We start from the raw sequence: 23,787 nt of genomic DNA, 5'->3' as shown, positions 1-23,787 counted from the left end.
CTGAGTGAGAGAAAATTTTTGTGAATCATCTGCGTGATAAGGGACTTATATCCAGAATATACAAAAAACTATTACAACTCAAAAGTAAAGACAAAAAAGTGACCAAGGGTCTGAATACACAATCCTCCAAAGAAGATACAGTCAGTAAGCACATGAAAAGATGCTTAACATGATTAGTCATCAGAAAAAGGCAAATCAAAGCTACAGTGAGATACCAATTCATAACCACTTCTATGGCAATAATCAATAAGACAAATAAGTGTTGGTAAGGATGTGGAGAAGCTCACAACAGGCACTTTGGGAAACAGTTTGGCAGTTCCACAAAAAGTTAAACATAGAGACTCAGCAATTTCATATACGTATATAGACCCTACATATACATGTACCCAAAAGAAATGAAAACATACGGAGCAATACCCACCTTGTCCAGAAATCAAAGAAGCTGAAAGAAGAAGCACTTTTAGTTGCTGCAGGCTCACCTGCTGTTCCAGGCCAACCAGGTGATGCAGAAGACAAGCTGCAATGGTGTTCAGTGCCTCATGTCCTGCTACAACTCAACCTACAAGGCAAGATGGTTATAGTTCCATTTCTGACTTCCAAATCTCATGCAAAATGTCTCCATGCTAATCCATAACTAGGTAAAAAAGGGAACTCTGGGAAGTGTAGTTTCAGTTTAGCTAGATTAATACAACACAAACTAACTTCAATTATTATTAAAGAATTTGTAAGTGAGGTAGGGAATGGTGTTCAGTACACAAATTACATTTCAGCCTTACCCAGAAATGGAAACTTATACTAAATTCCCTGGTCTAAATTTCTCTTAAATTTAAGAAAGCTTCTGCAAAGGGTATGCTCTTTAAAAAAAGGTTTCTCAACCTCAGCACTATTGACATTTTGTATTGGGTAAATCTTTGTAACAGGGTGTTTTCTGTGCATTATAGGGTGTTTAGCAGCACCCTTGGTATCTACAAACTAGATGGAGTAGCACCTCCCAGTCTTCACAATCAAAAATATCTTCAGACAGTGCCAAGTATTTTCTGGGGGCACAAAATTGCCTCCAATGGAGAACCACTGCTTTGAATGATACTAAATATGCAGCATCTTTGTTTTGGAATAAACTCATGTTTAGCTGAAAATAGATTATATGTTATGCTGCTTATACATTTAATTCCCTAGATGATGTTTTTTGATTATGTAAAATTCTGCTTTACATAAATATTAATTCACTACATTGGAAGAGACTGTCTCTGTTTGACTTTGAGTTAAAGCTTAATAGCAAGGCTCACTTGGTCAAGGTCACTAATTAAAAGCAATGGATGTATTAGCTTTAGAAGAACCCATCTTTTATCTCAACAAGGGGAAGGATACAGCAGATCATGGATGGCCCTAGGCAAATCTATGCCTATTTCAAGGAAGTTTAACAAACTAGTTCCCTTGGTATAAAAGGCTACAGAGATGATACTCTTTCAATGGTGAATCGTCTTTCTTGACCATCTCAAATTTTCATTTGTTATTACAAACAAATTATGCTTTTTTAGAGTGAAATGGTTGGTCTCAATCTTATACTACTGAATGACATATGCTGCAAAAGTTGCACATATTTCAAAAATGACTTGCTGAGGAAAAACACTCTTTGACATAAACCACAGCAAGATCTTTTTTGACCCACCTCCTAGAGTAATGGAAATAAAAACAAAAATAAACAAATGGGACCTAATGAAACTTCAAAGCTTTTGCACAGCAAAGGAAACCATAAACAAGACGAAAAGACAACCCTCAGAATGGGAGAAAATATTTGCAGATGAATCAATGCACACGGGATTAATCTCCAAAATATATAAACAGTTCATGGAGCACAATGTCAAAAAGACAAACAATTCCATCAGAAAATGGGTGGAAGACCTAAACAGACATTTCACCAAAGACAATGGCCAAGAGGCTCATGAAAAGATTCTCAACATCACTAATTATTAGAGAAATGCAAATCAAAACTACAATGAGTTATCACCTCACACCAGCCAGAATGGCCATCATCAAAAAATCCAGAAACAATAAATGGTGGAAAGGGTGTGGTGAAAAAGGAACCTTCCTGCACTGTTGGTGGGAATGTAAATTGACACAGCCACTATGGAGAACAGTATGGAGGTTCCTTAAAAAACTAAAAATAGAACTACCGGGCTTCCCTGGTGGCACAGTGGTTGAGAATCTGCCTGCCAATGCAGGGGACACGGGTTCGAGCCCTGGTCTGGGAAGATCCCACATGCCGTGGAGCAACTGGGCCCGTGAGCCACAACTACTGAGCCTGAGCGTCTGGAGCCTGTGCTCCGCAACAAGAGAGGCCGCGATAGTGAGAGGCCCACGCACCGCGATGAAGAGTGGCCCCCACTCGCCGCAACTGGAGAAAGCCCTCACACAGAAACGAAGACCCAACACAGCCAAAAATAAAAATAATAAATAAATAATAAATAAAAAATTAAAAAAAAAAAAAATAGAACTACCATATGACCCAACAATCCCACTACTGGGCATATACCCTGAGAAAACCACAATTCAATAAGAGACATGTACCACAATGTTCACTGCAGCACTATTTACAACAGCCAGGACATGGACCCAACCTAAGTGTCCATCGACAGATGAATGGATAAAGATGATGTGGCACATATATGCAATGAAATATTACTCACCAATAAAAAGAAACAAAATTGAGTTATTTGTAGTGAGGTGGATGGACCTAGAGTCTGTCATACAGAGTGAAGTAAGTCAGAAAGAGAAAAACAAATACCTTATACTAACACATATATATAGAATCTAAAAAAAAAACCAAAAAACATGGTTCTGAAGAACCTAGGGGCAGGACAGGAATAAAGATGTAGACATAGAGAATGGATGAGGACACAGGGAGGGGGAAGGGTAAGCTGGGACAAAGTGAGAGAGTGGCATGGACATATATACACTACCAAATGTAAAATTGTTAGCTAGTGGGAAGCAGCCACATAGCACAGGGAGATCAGCTTGGTGTTTGTGACCACCTAGAGGGGTGGGATAGGGAGGGTGGGAGGGAGGCTCAAGAGGGAGGACATATGGGGATATATGCATACATATAGGTGATTCACTTTGTTGTACAACAGAAACTAACACAGTACTGTGAAGCAATTATACTCCAAGAAAGATCTATTTAAAAAAATGACCTGCTGGACAAGTTAAAATTATCAAGAGAGAAGATTCAACTGGTTGCATCTTATCCTTTGTCAAATCATACTCTAACTCAAGGACAGAAAACTTGAGTATCTGCAGGGGTCAAGTAGGCAAGGTTAATTGCACACTAATTCTTAGGAACTACAGTGAACTGGTAAGTCTATGCCCCACCTAAAAAGGTATAGAACTTCTGGTTATAGATGCCACTTAGGAAGGTGCAATTTTTTGTTATGAAGCCAGGAGTCCATATATTTACATGAAATAAGTTGTCAACCAATTCAATTGTTAAAAATCATTACAAGGCAACACCACGTAGGAATAAGTGTGTGTGTGTGTAAGTACATACCTGTGGGTAAAAGCAGGGCTCAGTTGGTAGAGATGGTGTGTATTCATTTGTATACACATCTGTGTACATGTGTGTATATACAGGTTTTGAGTTTGTCTCTAGGGTGCATTCACCCATCAGGAGGCTAGATGGTCATTTTTACTCTAATCAATCAACCAAAAGGCAAAAAAAATTACTAATAACAAGGGAGGTGGGAAGATTAGTTATTTCAGAGCATTTCTCTCTCCCTACTGAGTCCTAAGTAGTTTCTCAGTAACATCAATAACTCAGTATTGCCCCACATTGTCGAAGTATCCGTGGTAAGTTTACTGTTATCCCGACCAGTAATAAAAACTTCCACGTTCACAAGAGAAAACTGAGGATCAGGTCACAAAGCCTAGAAATAGAGAAGCCAAGCCTCAAACTCAAGTCTCCTGAACGCTCGCCCAGTGCCCTTTGGCTACTACGTAATTTATGTCTAGGACACTGCGGAAATTACCTGCCTTAAATTAACATATATCTATGCGGGCTCTGTGTGCAATCTTTACTCTTGAAAAAGACTATTTTACCCTGCAGGTCCCCAAGTGGAAATCTGACAAATGTTGTGCTGAAAACAAGTTATGCTGTATTGTGTGTGCATTAATTTCTTGGCTAATATTTCAGTTCACTACGTTGTAAACCCCTTCAGAGTCATCATGATCTGGAAGTGCATGCTTTATTGCTTAATATTTGAATTCCAATACCAAAGCCTGTCAGTCTACCCAGACTCATAAGTTGGCTTAACCTGATTTTCTCTGCTTCTTGACAACATTGTTTAGTATTCGCTAGGCTGTATTTGACATAAGGAAATCTCATATTACATTTAGTCAAATAGACTGAAAGCTGCTAAAGTGCCCCCCTTTCCCCAAATTTGTATGGCATTGCATTTTTTTCCCCTTTTTCCTTTAGACTCTGGTGAGTCTGCTATCAAAGCAATTACTGAGTTTATCTACACTGGGAAGCTGTCAAATGCATAAAACTCAGCATGGCGTGAATCTCAGGTTCTAAAGAAAAGATTAAAAAGAGTTCCCTTTATTCTCCTGAGAACTCTCTCACAGAAGAAGCTCTTAGATCTGTAGGTAACTTGGCTATCTAGTGGCCTTATGTATATATATATGTGTGTGTGTGTGTGTGTGTGTGTGTGTTATCTGCAAATCAAAAAAAAATAAATTTCACGTGTCTCCCCACCCTGTCCAGTAACTTTCTGTGTCTCTCCTTTCTTACTTTATAACAGAAAGAAACATGCTGAAAGTCAAAAAGTCGTCCTCAGATCCTCGATCGCATGAATAAGGGAGAGGGAAATCTCAGTCAATCCTGTCTGTTCCAACTTCAGAATAGCTCTCAAGTTCACCCTTTTCTCCATCTCTAACTTTTTACTCCATGACCACCTCACTCTTCATTCTAGTTTGAGCCAAAAATTTCAATCTTCTAGATCTCAATGGTCCTTCTTGTTTATATTTTGTCACCTCCAATCCATTGGCCACAACACATTTGTGGCAGAAACTGCTGGTTGCCTTCCCAGTAAGCATTCTTGCATACTAAAAGAAACTTGGTTTTCTTCTGGGTAGCAGTGTACTTAGCTTAAAAGGCTCTATTTCCCGATATCTCTTGCAGTTTGAAGTAGCTAATTATTTGGAAGTCAGTGAGCCAGCAGACAGCTATCATATGATCCCAGTGCCCTTCCCCCCACCCTGCCTCCCCACTGTGTGGAAGATGCAAGGGATGGTGGAGTTCCAGCAGGCATTTTGTATATGTGAAGATGCAAGCCAGGGCTAACGATAGCAGAGCAAAAAGACAGGGGCCTAGGTCCCTGATGATTTCATCAAGTTCCCGTGTCAGCCTCAGACTGTGTTCTCTACATTTTTTTTCTACACTGTCACTACAATTGAAAAAAAAAATCTTTCTTCAAGCATACAAAGTGATCACTTTAAAAAATAAATCAGACCCAGTTACTAAGCTTTGTAAATTGTTCAGATTCTCATCTTCTTGCCATGGCTTACATGGCTCTGTATGATTTCACACCAATCTCTAGCCAAACTCCTTCACACCACAGCTTTGGGGGCCTTTCAGTTTTTTGTTTTTTGGTTTTTTTATAACTTTTCCCTTTACACTCGCTGGCCTCAGTGCCTTGACAGTGCGGTTGGCTCCTTCCCCATTGTTCAGATATCGCCTCAAATAGCACTTCCTCAGAGGACCGCTCTCAGCTTTCTCTAGCTAAAAGCAGCTTCTCAGTGTAGCTTTCATCTTGCTCCTGCCCATGATAGCATCTGTCCCAGTCCTTAATTGTCTCATTTAATCACTTGTTACGTTGTCTGTCTCCGTAGAAGAGAGGCCTTGCTTATTACGGAAGCACATAGCATTGATTTGACAGACTTGTCAAGATTCTAAGGGAATAAAGTTTCCACCACTCCTGTCTAAAAAACTTACCCTCCCAGCCCCACTGCTCTGGTCACACGTAAGTCTGACTGCATAAAAGCCTCATCTTAAACTCCTCCTGTGCTTATAAAATCAATTCCATCGTCTAGTAAATACCTCCTTTTGGGATCTGGCCTTTTATCTAGCCTCCACTACCCACACTTCCCGAAATGTATCTTTTTTCTCTCTACTTTGAATGTGTAATTAAAATTCACTTAGCTGGATCCTACCTCCTTGAAAATTTCCCCAAGGCATCACCTCCTCCGGAAGACTTTGTTGTAGTCCAACCCTCAAATCAGTGTTAGATGTCCCTTCCTACAGAGGTATGGAGACTGTTACATAAAGCATTGTGCTTTGGGAGCAAATGTTCTGGCTTTGGAGTCAGATAGTTTAGGTTCAAATCCCAGATCTACCACTGAGTGATTGTGTGGCCTTAGAAGAGTTCCAGTCCTTACCTATAAAAACTGAGATGACACCAGCCTGGGGCAGAACATATGACTGATATCACATAACACGTGTAGCACCACCAATGGTAACCACATTGATGTTACTACCTAACAACACAGAACATCCTGTATCTGCTACTATCGCTTTAATAGTGTAATAAATATCATGCATCTTCTTGATTTCCTTCCCACTAAATTGTGAGTTCAATAAAGAGAGGGATTTGTTCTGCTTCTTCCTGACCCATAGTGCTGAGCACCATAGCTTGCACAAAGTAAGTGTTCAAGTGATAATTGAACCTACTATGATGGCGATGAATTCAACTTATTAAAACACAGTATTGAGTGCAATTCTGTACCCGGCACTGTGCTCAAGGCACAACAGCTAGCAGATTGGTGCTCACCTTCACAGAATTATAGTCTATTATGAGAAGATAATCCAGGGAGTATTTGCAACTGTGGGAAATGTCATGAAGGGGAAAGCACAGGCAGCTATGGGGACATACACAAGAGGATTAAACCTTATCTAGAGGGACAAAGATTCTTCATCACCTTCTGCAGCTTAAGCCCACCCGCCACAAAGCCCCACACATGGCAGGTATTAAACGGGTGTCTGTTAGTTTCTTTGTAAGAAGTGTCTAGTGTATGCTCTTCTGTTTAAGGTTTTTCCCTTCAAACGTCAGGTCTCCAAATATCCATCAGATTTCACAACCTTGATAGAGCTTGATGGTCACCAGATGATTAAATTCCCTCAGAAAAAGGAAAGAGTAAAATGTGCAAACAAATGCAAACGTCATTTAACTTGCTCTTATTTAGAAGGAAGCCCACTAACCTGCCAGGCCAGGAGGAGAAAAGCAAAGTTTTTAAAACTTAACAAATAAATGAACACTGACCACAGGGTAGATGCTGGGAGGGTGGGAAAAAATACAGAGGCATCAGGGAAGAGAGAAGGAAGCACAGAAAAGTAACCAGAAGAAAGTGGAAATCCTGTCAGGGATAATATGCTAGGACAGTTTCATAACAAGTAGTTTTCATTACCAATCTATATAAACAAGGTTTAGAAACAAGCAATTATAAATAGCTGCTGAGGCATAGATTTTACGTTTTGAAATTTTCTTCCAATCAAAGATTATGAAGTCACTCCACAAGCCCATCCATCTCAGCTTCATTCTCTGAGTGATGAACACAGACGTTAGAATTATACAGAATTGGCTTGAATTCTGGTTGTGATGTATAATGGCCATGTGACTTGCATAAAATAACTTCTGCTAACCATCATTTCCCCCTCTGGAAAACTGAGGTAATGTCTATTTCCTAAGGCTGAACCCAAACAGGAAAAAAAAAAATCACAGAAACCTATGCTGAGGGTTAAATTTCTTGTCAACGATGCAAAACAGTTTTCTCTGAAATTCAAGCTTTGTAAAGCACAGCAGACCTTGACTTTCCAGCGCCAACAAGGCAGTGCCAGGTGAAGCAATTACCAGGTTGATTGCAGGGGCTGGAAACTGCTGGAGTGAGTCACTGATTAAGAGATTGATTTGGATTTCTGTTTGAGCTGTGTTTGATTAGCTTGTCCATGAAAGTGAGCAATCCAGTCTCCATGGACACATTCCACTGGACACAGAATAGCTCTGTATCCCCAGCCCCAGCTGCCGTTCAGGAAAGACGCATGAGTTGGTATCATTAGCACATATTCATTTATTTTAATGGGGGTATTAAGACTGATTTATATGGTGGCTTTCAAGGCGAAAAATTATTCCAGAATTACACCTGTATATGAGCACTTAACATTATCTTGCCAATGGGCTTTTCAAAAGGATGAAGACCAGTGCCCTCAGTTCAGGAAACTTCCATTTCACTGAGCCATCAAGTTGATTGGTCAGTCAAAAAAAAAAAAAAAAAAAAAAAAAGGAGCAGTAACACACAAGGAATCAGGTTCATCTCGTGTTTCTTTTTGGAAACAAAGCTCATGTTACTGCTAGAGAACTCAAAGTATAGCAGAGAACAAAATAATACTTATTCACTTGAATTTCTAAGACTATCCTAAAGGTGGCTGTAATTCCTTTTAATAGAAATGCTCCTCTTTCTTTTATTGGTAATACTTTAAGGTACTGATATAATCGTTATTGATTTTGCTATCACGCATGATGACAGGATTAAGAGAGCTCAGTTCCCCATTTCTTTACAATACGTAGTAAAGTCAAGAAGAACAGCTTTGCAGATTATTTTTCTCTTGAAGCAATTTTCCCCTGAATATTAGGTCCTCCCCAAGTCCTGTTTGTTATTCTACCTCCCCTTCCCTAACGATTGTCCCTTTATCCTCATTGTTAATTGCTGGTGGTTCTATCAGCAAAGAACAATGGAGGGCAACATTACAAAAATCATGCCCGCTAATATCAGGCTTACTCAATTGAAAATATGGGGAAAATAACTTTCTACGAAGGACTTTGAAACATGAGTAGGAAGAGATTTTTCAGTGCCTGCACTGGTATTGATGTGAAGAGAGGTAAGTATTTAGTGATTTAACACTTAGTGATTTATTTGTAAGCTATTCCTTTAATCTCTGACTTGCCTGTTAACCTTAAACTATGAAAATAAGATCTGACTCTGAACATTCACCAATGAATCCCCAGTTTTTTGTTCGTTAGTATTTGTCACATAAGGTGCTCGATAAATCCATCAAAGTAATGAATAAGATGGAGGCTTAGTTTACCAGGACTATTCTTGCCTGTTCACTGTCAACCCTCCTTGTTAGGGAAGTGAAATTAACAGGCAACTATGGTCGTATTCGTCTTTATTCAGACCTTCCCAGGCTCACAGGATGGACATATAGCCTCTCAAGTGCATCCTTGGACCTTGATGCAAGGATCCACCCATTACGCAAACTGACAATAAAATATTCATAATAATAAACAGTTTTTAAAAAGTAATTTTAGAATTTAAGAGTTGGAAGGGAAGAGAGTGCTAAAAATAACAGCACTATTCAAGTCACTACTTATGTTCTGACCCAACAGGATAAAAATTTTACTTTCAGCCCAGGTATGGAATCCAAACCAAATACTAAAAATATATATATATTTACAAAGGTGCTCACATTTCAGTACAAGATTCTCTCCATATTACTATTTATTATCAAGTCAAGAATATCTCAAGAAGTGGGACATGCTTCCTAAGTGAAACCACCTTGAGCTTGCTTTGAAACTCTGGGAATATACCAGTGTTTGTATTACTAGCACCTCACCCTTCCAAAAATAAATGCAATCAAGCCTCCAGATACTTCTAAACATATTGCACTTTTACTTTCTACCTGAACACAAGACATCTCCCAGGTGTTTGTGATCTTTATGTATTAAAAATAAGGTTTAAGGTATATATCCATCGATCTCCTGCATCTGATTTCACATCTTGTTAGTTTGAACGGAATTCATCTATTTTATCTTTCAGTCTAACACCATCAATAATTTCACATGAGAATCAACTCTAATATGTTCATATCTCATAAAGAAAGATTAATGGTCCTGCCAAGAAGATCTATTCCTTTAGGTGTGCTTCTCCAGTGAAGAAGAGCTCTGCAGATGCAAAGCAAGAGCCTAGAACGATGTTTGATTTTCATAGATTTAACTGATCCTGTCATATTCTCAGGAACAATAGCTCTGTCAATGAGGGGAACATTAGCTTTAAATTGCTTATTTTGATATTGCTACCTATAGCTTCCCTTTATGCCAAACATCTAGGCTGATGAATTTATTATACTATAGCTGGTGGTTTCACCCATGCAACAAAATGAGAACAATTCAAGTAAGTAATCCCAGGGAAAAAACTATTACATCCTGAAACTTACATCTCCCAACCACTATTTTAAACACTTAAGTCCTTTGGACTATCAAAACAATGGGACAATGTTCATGATTTCTCTCCTATTTATAGAAAACTGGTCATTTCATTATTTCTAAGTATAAGAAAGAAATGGTGCCTATCCAAGTAGACTGAGCAAAAAGGAACATTTTCAGTAAGACAGAGGCAACTGGTCATATCTAAATATAGTGTGGGGCGTTGGGATAACAAAAACTAATTTCTGATCCCATCAATATGACTAATGTCCAGGTTCAAGCATCAACCTGGTTTTGATGAACTTTACAACATAAGTTCCCAGCACTCCAGAGACAAAGGGGATAAATCTATTGTTTAAAAAGAAAAAATTAGGGGAAGGTAAAAATCATGATTCTCACAGAGGTATAAAAATTAACATGGGTTGAAGATTTTACTCAACTGATGCGGTAACCAGCAGATGTTATAAACTGTGCAAAGGAAAAGTCACAGATGCATACCTTTCTATAAAGAAATCTTGAAATAAAGTACAAAATGGAGGTACAACTAATTTTTTTTTGAATTTTTGAATTTTATTTTATTTTATTTTTTTATACAGCAGGTTCTTATTAGTCATCCATTCTATACACATCAGTGTATACATGTCAATCCCAATCTCCCAATTCATCACACCACCACCCCCGCCCCACCACTTTCCCCCCTTGGTGTCCATACGTTTGTTCTCTACATTGGTGTCTCTATTTCTGCCCTGCAAACTGGTTCCTCTGTACCATTTTTCTAGGTTCCACATATATGCATTAATATACGATATTTGTTTTTCTCTTTTTGACTTCACTCTGTATGACAGTCTCTAGATCCATCCACATCTCTACAAATGACTCAATTTCATTCCTTTTTATGGCTGAGTAATATTCCATTGTATATATGTACCACTTCTTCTTTATCCATTCATCTGTCGATGGGCATTTAGGTTGCTTCCATGACCTGGCTATTGTAAATAGTGCTGCAGTGAACATTGGGGTGCATGTGTCTTTTTGAATTACGATTTTCTCTGGGTACATGCCCAGTAGTGGGATTCCTGGATTATATGGTAAATCTATTTTTAGTTTTTTAAGGAACCTCCATACTGTTCTCCATAGTGGCTGTATCAATTTACATTCCCACCAACAGCGCAAGAGGGTTCCCTTTTCTCCACACCCTCTCCAGCATTTGTTGTCTGTAGATTTTCTGATGATGACCATTCTAACTGGTGTGAGGTGATACCTCACTGTAGTTTTGATTTGCATTTCTCTAATAATTAGTGATGTTGAGCAGCTTTTCATGTGCTGCTTGGCCACCTGTATGTCTTCTTTGGAGAAATGTCTATTTAGGTCTTCTGCCCATTTTTGGATTGGGTTGTTTTTTTAATATTGAGCTGAATGAGCTGTTTATATATTTTGGAGATTAATTCTTTGTCCATTGATTCAATTGCAAATATTTTCTCCCATTCTGAGGGTTGTCTTTTCGTCTTATGGTTTCCTTTGCTGTGCAAAAGCTTTGAAGTTTCATTAGGTTCCATTTGTTTATTTTTGTTTTTATTTCCATTACTCTAGGAGGTGGAACAAAACATAGCTTGCTGTGATTTATGTCAAAGAGTGTTCCTCCTATGTTTTCCTCTAAGAGTTTTATAGTGTCCGGTCTCACATTTAGGTCTCGAATCCATTTTGAGTTTATTTTTGTGTATGGTGTTAGGGAGTGTTCTAATTTCTTTTTTTTTTTTTTTTTTTTTTTTTTTTACATGTAGCTGTCCAGTTTTCCCAGCACCACTTATTGAAGAGACTGTCTTTACTCCATTGCATATCCTTGCCCCCTTTGTCATAGACTGGTTGACCGTAGGCATGTGGGTTTATCACTGGGCTTTTTTTCTTGTTCCATTGATCTATATTTCTGTTTTTGTGCCAGTACCATATTGTCTTGATTACTGTAACTTTGTAGTATAGTCTGATGTCATGGAGCCTGATTCCTCCAGCTCCGTTTTTCTTTCTCAAGATTGCTTTGGCTATTTGGGCTCTTTTGTGTTTCCATACAAATTGTGAAATTATTTGTTCTACTTCTGTGAAAAATGCCATTGGTAGTTTGATAGGGATTGCATTGAATTTGTAGATTGCTTTGGATACTATAGTCATTTTCACAATATTGATTCTTCCAATCCAAGAACATGGTATATCTCTCCATCTGCATTTGTCATCTTTGATTTCTTTCATCAGTGTCTTATAGTTTTCTGCATACAGGTCTTTCTGCTCCCTAGGTGGTTAATTATTAGGTATTTTATTCTATTTGGTGCAGTGGTAAATGGGAGTGTTTCCTTAATTTCTTTTTCAGATTTTTCATCATTAGTGTTTAGGAATGCAAGAGATTTCTGTGCATTAATTTTGTATCCTGCAACTTTACCAAATTCATTGATTAGCTCTAGTAGTTTTCTGGTGGCATCTTTAGGATTCTCTATGTATAGTATCATGTCATCTGCAAACAGTGCCAGTTTTACTTCTTCTTTTCCAATCTGTATTCCTTTTATTTCTTTTTCTTCTCTGATTGCCATGGCTAGGACTTCCAAAACTATATTGAATAATACTGGTGAGAGTGGACATCCTTGTCTCATTCCTGATCGTAGAGGAAATGCTTTCAGTTTTTCACCATTGAGAATGATGTTTGCTGTGGGTTTGTTGTATATGGCCTTTATTATGTTGAGGTAGGTTCCCTCTATGCCCACTTTCTGGAGAATTTTTTATCATAAATGGGTGTTGAATTTTCTTGAAAGCTTTTTCTGCATCTATTGAGATGATCATATGGTTTTTCTTCTTCAATTTGTTAATATGGTGTATCACATTGATTGATTTGCGTATATTGAAGAATCCTTGCATCCCTGGGATAAATCCCACTTGATCATGCTATATGATCCTTTTAATGTGTTGTTGGATTCTGTTTGCTAGTATTTTGTTGAGGATTTTTGCATCTATATTCATCAGTGATATTGGTCTGTAATTTTCTTTTTTTGTAGTATCTTTGTCTGGTTTTGGTATCAGGGTGAGGGTGGACTCATAGAATGAGTTTGGGAGAGTTCCTTCCTCTGCAATTTTTTGGAAGAGTTTGAGAAGGATGGGTGTTAGCTCATCTCTAAATGTTAAATAGAATTCACCTGTGAAGCCATCTGGTCCTGGATTTTTGTTTGTTGCAAGATTTTAAATCACAGTTTCAATTTCATTAGTTGAGATTTGTCTGTTCATATTTTCTATTTCTTCCTGGTTCAGTCTTGGAAGGTTATACCTTTCTAAGAATTTGTCCATTTCTTCCAGGTTGCCCATTTTATTGGCATAGAGTTGCTTGTAGTAGTCTCTTAGGGTGCTTTGTATTTCTGCGGTGTCTGTTGTAACTTCTCCTTTTTCATTTCTAATTTTATTGATTTGAGTCCTCTCCCTCTTTTTCTTGATGAGTCTGGCTAATGGTTTATCAATTTTGTTTATCTTCTCAAAGAACCAGCTTTTAGTTTTATTGATCTTTGCTATTGTTTTCTTTGTTTCTATTTCATTTATTTCTGCTCTGATCTTTATGATTTCTTTCCTTGTGCTAACTTTGGGTTTTGTTTGTTCTTCTTTCTCTAGTTCCTTTAGGTGTAAGGTTACATTGTTTATTTGATATTTTTTCTAGTTTCTTGAGGTAGGCTTGCATAGCTATAAACTTCCCTCTTAGAACTGCTTTTGCTGCATCCCATAGGTTTTGGATCATCCTGTTTTCATTGTCATTTGTCTCTAGGTATTTTTTGATTTCCTCTTTGATTTCTTCAGTGATCTCTTGGTTATTTAGTAACGTATTGTGTAGTCTCCATGTGTTTGTGTTTTTTATGTTTTTTTCCCTGTAACTGATTTCCAATCTCATAGTGTGTGGTCAGAAAAGATGCTTGATATGATTTTAATTTTATTAAATTTCCTGAGGCTTCATTAATAAATAAAATTATTTATTTTTATTTATTTTATTTTTGGTTGTGTTGGGTCTTCCTTGCTGCACGCGGGCTTTCTCTAGTTGCGGTCAGTGGGGGCTACTCTTTGTTGTGGTGCTTGGGCTTCTCATTGCAGTGGTTTCTCTTGTTTCAGAGCTCAGGCTCTAGGCAGGCAGGCTTCAGTAGTTGTGGTTCACAGGTCCTAGAGTGCAGGCTCAGTAGTTGTGGCACATGGGCTTAGTTACTCAGCGGCATGTGGAATCTTCCTGGACCAGGGATGGAATCCATGTCCCCTGCACTGGCAGGCAGATTCCTAACCACTGTGCCACCAGGGAAGTCCTGATACAACTAATTTTTGTTTGCCCCTCACAGAGAAGGAACAGGAAAGGAAGCCAAGTGAACCTCTTCCAGACCAGACAGAATTCACATGTTTACAAGGTATCTGCAGTTCACAGAATTTTTAAATAGTTCCTATAGAATCAGAATATAAGGCATAAGGGTGCACTACAGGTAATGCCTACTTTTCCACTGACACAAAGTATTAACTAGGAAGAGGGAATAAGCATACAATAAAGCTGCAAACATCCTCTCTGGGTAAAACAGGAAGCCTACCCAGCTCATACTTAGTCACTTGTATCCTGACTAGTTGTTACCTCTGTTCCACACACACCTCAGTTATTACTGTTCAAGCTAGAGACTGACATTTTTCTACTTGTTCTGAAATAGAGAAAGACATGGAACAGACTCTCCAGACACAAACCCCAGTGTAGGTGTTCAGAACAGATCTCCCCAAGTTGCACTACTTTGGCACGTGGAGTATTTTGAGCTAAAGGCAACGGACACACTGTGGGCTCAAGACAAACAATGGCCCCTCCCTTAACTACCTAGAAGAATTTAAATTGGGGATCTTCCCCAGAAATAGAGGTAAAATTTATCTAAGTGGTCCCATCTATATGGCAGGGCAAACCTCTCATTACCAAACATCTGCTCTCCTTCTGCTGTGAATAACCCTCTTGTCCTTGGAAGCCCCAGGCCCCAATCTCATTCCTTAGCTTAGCATGGTATATAGTTGACTCTTGAGCAACACAGGTTTGAACTGTGTGGCTCCACTTATACAGGCATTTTTTCAGTAAACACATACTACAGTACGCCCTGACCCACAGTTGTTTGAATCCATGAATGTGGAACCATGAATACAGAGGGCCAACTGTAAAGTGACACACCAATTCTCAACTGTTTGGGGGTTGGTGCCCCAACTCCCACATTTTACAAGGGTCAACTGTATATACTTCATCTTACCTTTCTGTAGCTGAACCTTTCAAGTCTGGGGGATCCTTGAACCTCTCATGTAAGTAGGGTTCCTGTGCATATGAAGTTAGATTTGATTTTCTCTTGTTCATCCTGTCTCATGTCAATTTAATTCTTCGACCAGCCAGAAGAACGTAGAAGGGTAAAGTTTTCTTCCTCTCCAACCCAGGATTCTAACAGCTGTGCATGTATAGATGCCATTTAAATACTCAACTATTTCATGAGTCTGTATGAAGTGCCTGTACCAAGAGCCTCTCTTCTAAGGTTATGACATCTTCATGTTATAAGATACAAATGAAGGCAGAGACCATACTCTATCTCAGGAGACTTTATTGGCACAAAGAGAAGAAAACATCCAATCCCCAAGCCTTCTTCAAAGCAAGGGGCATCCATGAGGACTACATGCACCATTCACTGCCCAACATGACTAAGTCTTTTTAAATTTCCTCCCAACTTCAGTTTCCTCCCACCGTCATCACAACCAATGACCTATAATGATCAGAATAATAGGTATCGTTTTTGCTTTCTGGGCTATTTGTGATATCCCATAACTTATACCATCTTTAATTCAGACTTGAGGGTGGGGGACACTGCCAGCCACTCTAGACGTCCCAGTTTCTTGCCATATTTAAATCTGGCACTGTGTTTTAAAGAACCCAAGTTATGAATATATTATACAGCAGATAAAGGAAGCTAGGTCTTAAAAATATAACAGATGAAGGAAATGAGATTTATATCAGACAGCCATAAGAAAGCACGAATAAAGGGGAAAAAAAAAAGGTTAGCCAAGTATTCAAAAGCAATTTCCTAAGGAAACAAAGAGAACCATGAAAGACAATTAGTAAAAGATAAGCCATTCAGTCTATTCCTGACCAGAGGAAATAAGCTCCATTGCCTGGTTCCAAGAAAAAGAGGATGAGGGAGAAGATGTACAAAACTCTCCTTTATTGAAATTCACTCCTATTCTAATACTGGGCCTCTGTAGTAGTAATATTATAATAATGCAAGGATTTAATAGTAACCAAATGAGCCCAAAATCAAAAGAACAGTTTTGAACAGTTAAAAGATAAACTGAAGCATACATTAAAAAAACAAAACAAAACAAAAACTTAAGAGTTTATTTTAGCAAAAATTGACTCAAATCAGGCAACACCAAACCAGAAGTGGTTACGAGTGCTCCACCAACAGGAGCTCAAGGAGAAACCTTTACAGAGTAGAGGAGGAATCAAGATAAGGAAATTGTCGATGTGCTGTAGCCTAAAGCCTACTTGGCTGTTTGTGATCCGTGGTCCATAGATTTCGATTTCATTGATCCATTTACCTTGATCCATTTACAGGCTTGTTTACTGCCTATATAGGCCTCCATGGCAGTAGAGCCTCCTTAGTCTGATTGCCTCCCTGTTTTATTTAACAAATCCAAGACAAAACTGTTACGAGCAAAGATTGTTTTTTTCCCATGGCTTTCTCCATGTTCTTGTTTGACTTCACGTTGCCACCTGACTGCTAATCTGGTCACCCTTTGCTCTAGGCTAATGGTTCTCAACTGGCTTCATCTTGTTCCCCAGGGGACATTTGGCAATCTTACTTTTTTTTTTTTTTTTTTTTTTTACTAAGTTTTCTCTGCTTATAAAGGGAAAGGAATCAGCTGCCCCCTCTTCTCCTCTTTAAAGAGTCTCCTAGAAGACATAGTGGGACTGAGACATTTCTTTAATACTTGGATTGTAGACAAATCTCTCCAGGGAGTAGAAAAGCTCCATCTACAGTGCAGAGATGTCTCCAAAGCCATAGGCCCATTACCCCTTGAAATGTAAAAATTAACAGAGTTAACATAGAAGCCCATGTCAGGATGTAACTGTCATTCAGGGAGAATCTAAATGCCTTTTGGGGATATAAGACATTTCCTTATTCTTTCAGAGGAGAACAATTAACTAAGCAGATACTTTAATTCCCATGAGAACTTTCTATTTGTGTTGCTATATAAATAATATGACTTTTTTTTTTTTTACTTTGTTGTCTCTTATGGGTTATCTATATACATGTAGAGTTGTACTAATTCAATAGTCAACTTCCTTCCTTTCCATATTGATGTGGAAAGGCCTGTGGAGGACACTAATTTCCCCCACACTGAAGCCATTTTTATTATCACAGCAGTGTGAGGGTGGGATATGGTTACTAGTGGCCATCGAGTGGGTAAAAGCTAGGGACTCTGCTAAACATTATACAATGCATAGCTCTCAACAAGAGAGAATAACCTGGCCAAAAATATCAATAGTGCCAAGGTTGAGAATTCCTTCTCTAGCCCAGTGGCCTTCAAAGTGGGCTACTGGATTGACACACCCGATTTCTATTCATATTTTGTAATAGCTGCTGATGGTATCCCACCCACATTTCCCTTAATCTAGCTGGCGTGCCTGTCCTCCAGCTGCTGCAGATGGCTGCTAATGGCCCCTACCTGCACTACCGTCCAGAGGATTGCCCTTGACTTACAGGAACCGTCTTGCCAAGAGCATGCCTTGGAGGCTGTACCCTTCCTGGAGGAGGCCGTCACAATCAAACACTCATGTTGGGTTCAACACTCCAGACTCCCTTACCTTTGGGTTATACAACCACTGTGGTACAGTTTATACTCCAGAGCTCCAGTGAGATCACGCTGAGGCTAGATTTCTCCTGAAATTAGGTCCCTGACAACCTTCCCTGTTTGCAATCATGTTTCCTTCGCTCCCTTAAGGGTGTATTTCAGAGCACCCCTTCAGTAAATTGCTTGCCAAGAATTCCCATCTTTGGGGCTTCCCTGGTGGCGCAGTGGTTGAGAATCTGCCTGCCAATGCAGGGTGCATGGGTTTGAGCCCTGCTCTGGGAAGATCCCACATGCCGCGGAACAACTAGGCCCATGAGCCACAACTACTGAGCCTGCGCATCTGGAGCCCGTGCTCCGCAACAAGAGAGGCCACAATAGTGAGAGGCCCGTGCACCGCGATGAAGAGTGGCCCCCACTTGCCACAACTAGAGAAAGCCCTCGCACAGAAACGAAGACCCAACACAGCCAAAAATAAATAAATTAATTAATTAAAAAAAAAAAAAGAATTCCCATCTTCGGCTCTGCTTCTAGGGAACCCAACATAAGACCTAGATACGTCATTAATCTAAATTAAGAAATTGAGTTTTTCTGACAGTCAGGACTTGGATGGACACTAGCACAATCATTCTGTCCTTTATGTCAGCAGTTGCAAGTCACACGTGGCATCAGGGCAACCTGAGCAAAGGCGGGGGTTCTGTGACAGGAGTTCACAAGGATGAACTGACTCATTTTTTGCTCTCCGTGTATTGCAAAATATCATACTTCAACTGTGCCAGGTTAAACAGATTTACAGATTAATTTAGCTATAGCTAGATAAAGTAAACTTTAAAGAATTAACAAGTGGCATTAAGAAAACACAGATGAAGATAGGAAGAATGATGCAAGTATGAACGAACACCAAGAAAATGGCAGAACAGCCACTCCTATTGAGCTGCTTTATCTGCCACATGATGATGTAGAAGCAGTGAAGATCCAGTCAATTCTAAGAAATCAGTAAAATATACTGAAATCATTAAGGATTTTTTGAAATAAGGATTTATACTCATAACTAAATATGTAACCAATAACCATAACCAATAACTAACATCAAATATCACCCTAAGTGTACATGTCGTAACTTGAGATATTAGATAATTAAGGTATACAGCATTCTTAAGCAAAACGTTAAAATGCCCATGCGAGAGGGTGAAAAATCTCCCCTCCAAAAAAAGACATTCATGTCCTAATTCAGAGAGCCTATAAACATTACCTTACATGTAAGGAGGTTCTTTGCAAATGTGACTAAATTAAGGATTTTAAGATGAGAAACTTATCCTGCATTATCAGGGTGGACCCTGAATTTAATCATGTGTATATTTGTAACAGGGACGCAGAGGGAGACACGTCAGACACAGAGGAGAAGGCAAGATAAAGATGGAGCAGAGAGAGATTGAAGATGTTAGCTTTGAAAACTGGAGAGATGTTGCCACAAGCCAAAGAATGCTGGCAGCCACCAGAAGCTGGAAGAGACAAGGAGTGCATTCTCCCCAAGAGCCTCTGGAGGGAATATGGGTAACACCACAGTTCCAGCCCATTGAAATTGATTTTGGAATTCTGAACTCCATAACTGTGGGAAAATATATTTGTTTTAAGTCACTCTTATAATTGTTACAGCAGCCACAGGAAACTAACATAGTGAATTTCATCTAATTTTCTTTGGGCTCTATGTAGGTTTAATAACTCACATGATATTAGTAATATTTTACATATGACCTATAAACAAACATTTTTCTCCTCAAAAAAAATTAAAAAAAAAAAAAAAAAAACACCCTGAAAATCACTCCTCCCTAGAAGGGGAAATTACTTGAGATAGTTTTTGTTTTCATTGCTGCCTATAAAGTGTTTTACAACAATTTATGCAAGCATTAAATACCAATTTAAGCAAACATTTTAAAATGTTAACTATCGTTTCACATGCAAATCCAAATTTCCAGGTTCTCTTTAAAACTGGGAAGATCAGGCAACCCAGGACCTACATTCCTACAGGGCAACACCTGGCTGAGGACGAGTATCAGCTGCTCCTTCAGGGATACATGGTCTCGGTTACCACCCAGCCAGCTCATCACCCCTACCTTCCTAGTCCTTGGATGGTGAAAGTTGTCAGCTTCTGACCTTTCCCAATATCCTTGCCCCATCATTTTCGTATTTCTTAGCTCACGTTCTGTACTTTGTCCTCTGATCATCAGCTAGTCCATTGGGGTGGGGGCAAAGAATTTGATGCCACGAGTTTTAGTAGACAAATGATTAATACAGTAATGCCACAGATTTATAAATAAAACACTCTGTATATGCTAATATGTATAAAATAGATAACTAGTAAGAAGCTGCTGTATAAAAAAAATAAAAGTCAAAAATAATCTTAATCTACCTATCTTACTCAGAAAGAACTCATGATAAGGCTAATATTAATCATAAATAAAGGAGGATTATGAAAGAAGGCTTTCAGTCACAGTGTTGAACTTTTGCCTCTATTTTTCCATTAAAGACAACATTCAGAAAACTTCCAGGAAGAAACAACTTCTGAGCAATTGTTTCCTAAGTGAAGCTATTTTATTGTTGATTTTCTCCCTCTTCTGACCAGTTTTATTGAGAAATAACTGATATATATCACTATATATGTTTAAGGCATATAGCATGATGGTCTGATTTATTCAATATATATATTGTAAAATAATTACAATAGATTCAGCTAACATCCATTTTCCCATATAGATAAAATAAAAAGAAAAGAAAGAAAAAAAAGGAAAATAAATAAATAAATAAATAAATAACAAACACTGCATGATCCTAATCAAGTCTTACCCACATTCTGGGGATGATTTCTGGGAAACATGACCCTTTGGAAAGATTGCTTGACTGGGAGTCACAAGACCAGGGCTCCGGGGCTTCCCTGGTGGCACAGTGGTTAAGAATCTGCCTGCCAATGCAGAGGACATGGGTTCGAGCCCTGGTCTGGGAAGATCCCACATGCCGCGGAGCAACTAAGCTTGTGTGCCACAACTACTGAGCCTGCAGCCACAACTGCTGAAGCCCATGTGCCTAGAGCCTGTGCTCCTCAGCAAGAGAAGCCACTGCAATGAGAAGCCCACCCACCACAATGAAGAGCAGCCCCCGCTCGCCGCAACTAGAGAAAGCCCGCGTGCAGCAACGAAGACCCAATGCACCCAAAAATAAAATAAAGTAAATTAAAATAAATTTATTAAAAAAAAAAAGACCAAGTCTCCAGGCCCGAATATGTCCCTAATTCACGTGACACTCTGGGCAGGTATCAGCCACAGTCTCAGTTTTGTTTCCACATTTTCTAAAACAAAGCAAGGTTTTGGAGAGGGGCAGAAAAGATAATGACTACATTAGTATTCTAAAGATCCACGTGGTCACACATCTGTACCTGTGGGGCTGAGGTCAGGGAGGAAGAGCAAGTCCACGGACAGAGTTGCAGACCCCATGCCCACATCCACGTGAGCAGAACAGTTGTTACTCTTGACATGATCTGCAAACTCCTGTGTGATCTCCCTCCCAACTGAACAGCCACATTACAAATCCCTCTCCTCTTTGTTTTCTGTTCTCTAGTCTTCTGTGCTTTCTTCCACTTCCACCAGTGCTTCTGCTTATTCTAAGCCCTTGTCCTCAGCAGATCTCTATCCTTCTTAAAATTGAAACTGAGCGGGACTCTCTCGAGTCCTCCTGGGCACAGAAGCCTTTCCATGTCCCCCTTTCTTATTTGCAGGATAAAGCCTTCAGACTCCTAGTCCTTCCTGAATACCAAAGAGCAGATTCAAACAGTTGCTAACTAGGGAAGTAAGGGAATACAGAAACCAAGGAAGAGTAAAGAAGAAACAATAGTGCAGCTATTAAGGCAAGATCCTGGTTCCACTTCAAGGGATATACAGAACAGTATCTTTGAGTTCTCCTGCAAGAACCAAGACCCCCATCCAGATGGAGGATGGAAACTTCAGGCTGAGCACAAGATTCCTGGAGCACCTCCCTGTTACCTCACCACCAACCAATCAGGAGAAAGTCACACACCCTGCAGCCCTCGCCCCAAATTTTGCCTATAAAAACTTCTCCCAAACCATTGAGGAGTTTGGGTTTTTTTTTTTTAGCATAAGCCACCCATTCTCCTTGCTAGGCCCTGCAATAAACCTTTCTCTGCTCTAAACTCTGACATTTCAGTTTGTTTGACCTCACTGTGTGCCAGGCACATGAATATTTGTTTGTTAACAAAACCTTAGAATAAACTTCCCACTCTTAGGATGATGTTCAGTCTCCTTGCCAGGGCCTACAATCCTTATATGATCTGGTATCTTCTTACTTCTCAATTCATCATGCACTGCTTTCCTTCTTTTCTTTTTTTTTTTTTAAAACTCTATTCCATACTGTTCTAATTTCTATTTTACAAACATGACACAGCACTTCAACCAGCCTCAACCAACTTCTGTCCTGCTTGTGCGTGCAACTCTTCTTACTCCTTCATCTAGCCAAGAACTACTCATCCTTTATATGCCCATGCTAATGCCTCTTCTTTGGGGAAGCCTCCTTACCATTTAGGAATTTTACAGCTGCAAGCAAGAGCACACTGTAATTTAAATGGTTTAAACAAAAATAAATATATTTCCTCACGTAAAAATCCATCTGGGGATAGAGTCCCCAGACTCTATCAGGTGTTCAGTCATCTCATCAGGTCCCTAGGTTCTCCCCACCTGTCTGTTCTCTCCTCAGGTTCCTAAGATAGCTATAGCAGTCCCAGGCATTACAGGGAGACCCTTAGCTTCCAGAGAAGGGGGAGGTCCTTCGCTCCATGTCTATCTTTATGAGGATGTAAAACATTTCCCAGAAGCACCTCCAAAGTTTCTCAGCTCCAACTGGCCAGCACTGGTTACATGTCTTTTTTCCTAACTGCAAAGCAAGTGGGGAAACAAAGTATATTTATAGCTTCTAGGATGAGAGGCAGACATTGCTAGGAAGAAATTATATACATGCAAGATAGGGATCTCTTACTGCAAATACTTCCTAATCTTTTTAATACTTAACAGTAATAATCACAAAATTATTGTTAACTGTTTGATACTTGTAGATTCATATAAGAAACAGACAGTTATCTTCAAAACAGGCCGAGTCTTACTCACAGCTGTATACGTTTGCTTCTTTTTGACATTTCATGACCAGTAACTCCAATTCCAAAGGTCTCCAGTGGTTCCCAAAATTCTAATACACCATAACATACCCTACCCACAATTTATTGATATGACATCCACATTTTGAAAGTCTTATTTTACATAGATTCACTTCACCATGGACAGAGTATCAGTGAATACTTGCCAGTAATAAGGTATTACTGGAGTTAGAGCACCATGGGTTCAAGCACAGTCATGGCCATGAACTTGCAGTATGACCTTAGGCAACTACTTAACCTGGTGGAGAGTCATTTTTCTCAAATGAAATATGGTAACACTGATGGTCACATCTATTGATGATTCAGTGAGAGTGTGGGAAAATCTCTCAGCAAAAAGCATGGTCATACTTATCTCAAAAAATGGTTATTAACATTATAATAATTACTACTATTATTATTATAGAAAGATACTTGCTTCGTTTTTTCCTTATGATGGCGTTCAGGGAAGGCTGCCCCCAAATATGTCAC

The 23,787-nt window shown here is 39.2% G+C and overlaps 1 long non-coding RNA gene across 1 annotated transcript in view; it reads right to left on the bottom strand.

Annotated features, from left to right (window-relative positions):
* Positions 1-11,643: 11,643 nt before the first annotated feature.
* LOC309657801 overlaps positions 11,644-23,787 on the bottom strand; it is a 214,486-nt gene continuing 202,342 nt past the window's right edge. The window contains exon 2 of the long non-coding RNA XR_014261902.1: positions 11,644-13,804. This is a non-coding gene — a long non-coding RNA (uncharacterized lncRNA). The remainder of the gene's footprint in view (positions 13,805-23,787) is intronic.

Source organism: Balaenoptera physalus (genome assembly GCF_965194825.1).
Source record: "Balaenoptera physalus genome assembly, chromosome: 3".
Lineage (NCBI taxonomy): Eukaryota > Metazoa > Chordata > Mammalia > Artiodactyla > Balaenopteridae > Balaenoptera > Balaenoptera physalus.
The sequence above is the reverse complement of the archived record's forward strand: the minus strand, read 5'-3'. Positions and strand labels throughout refer to the sequence as shown.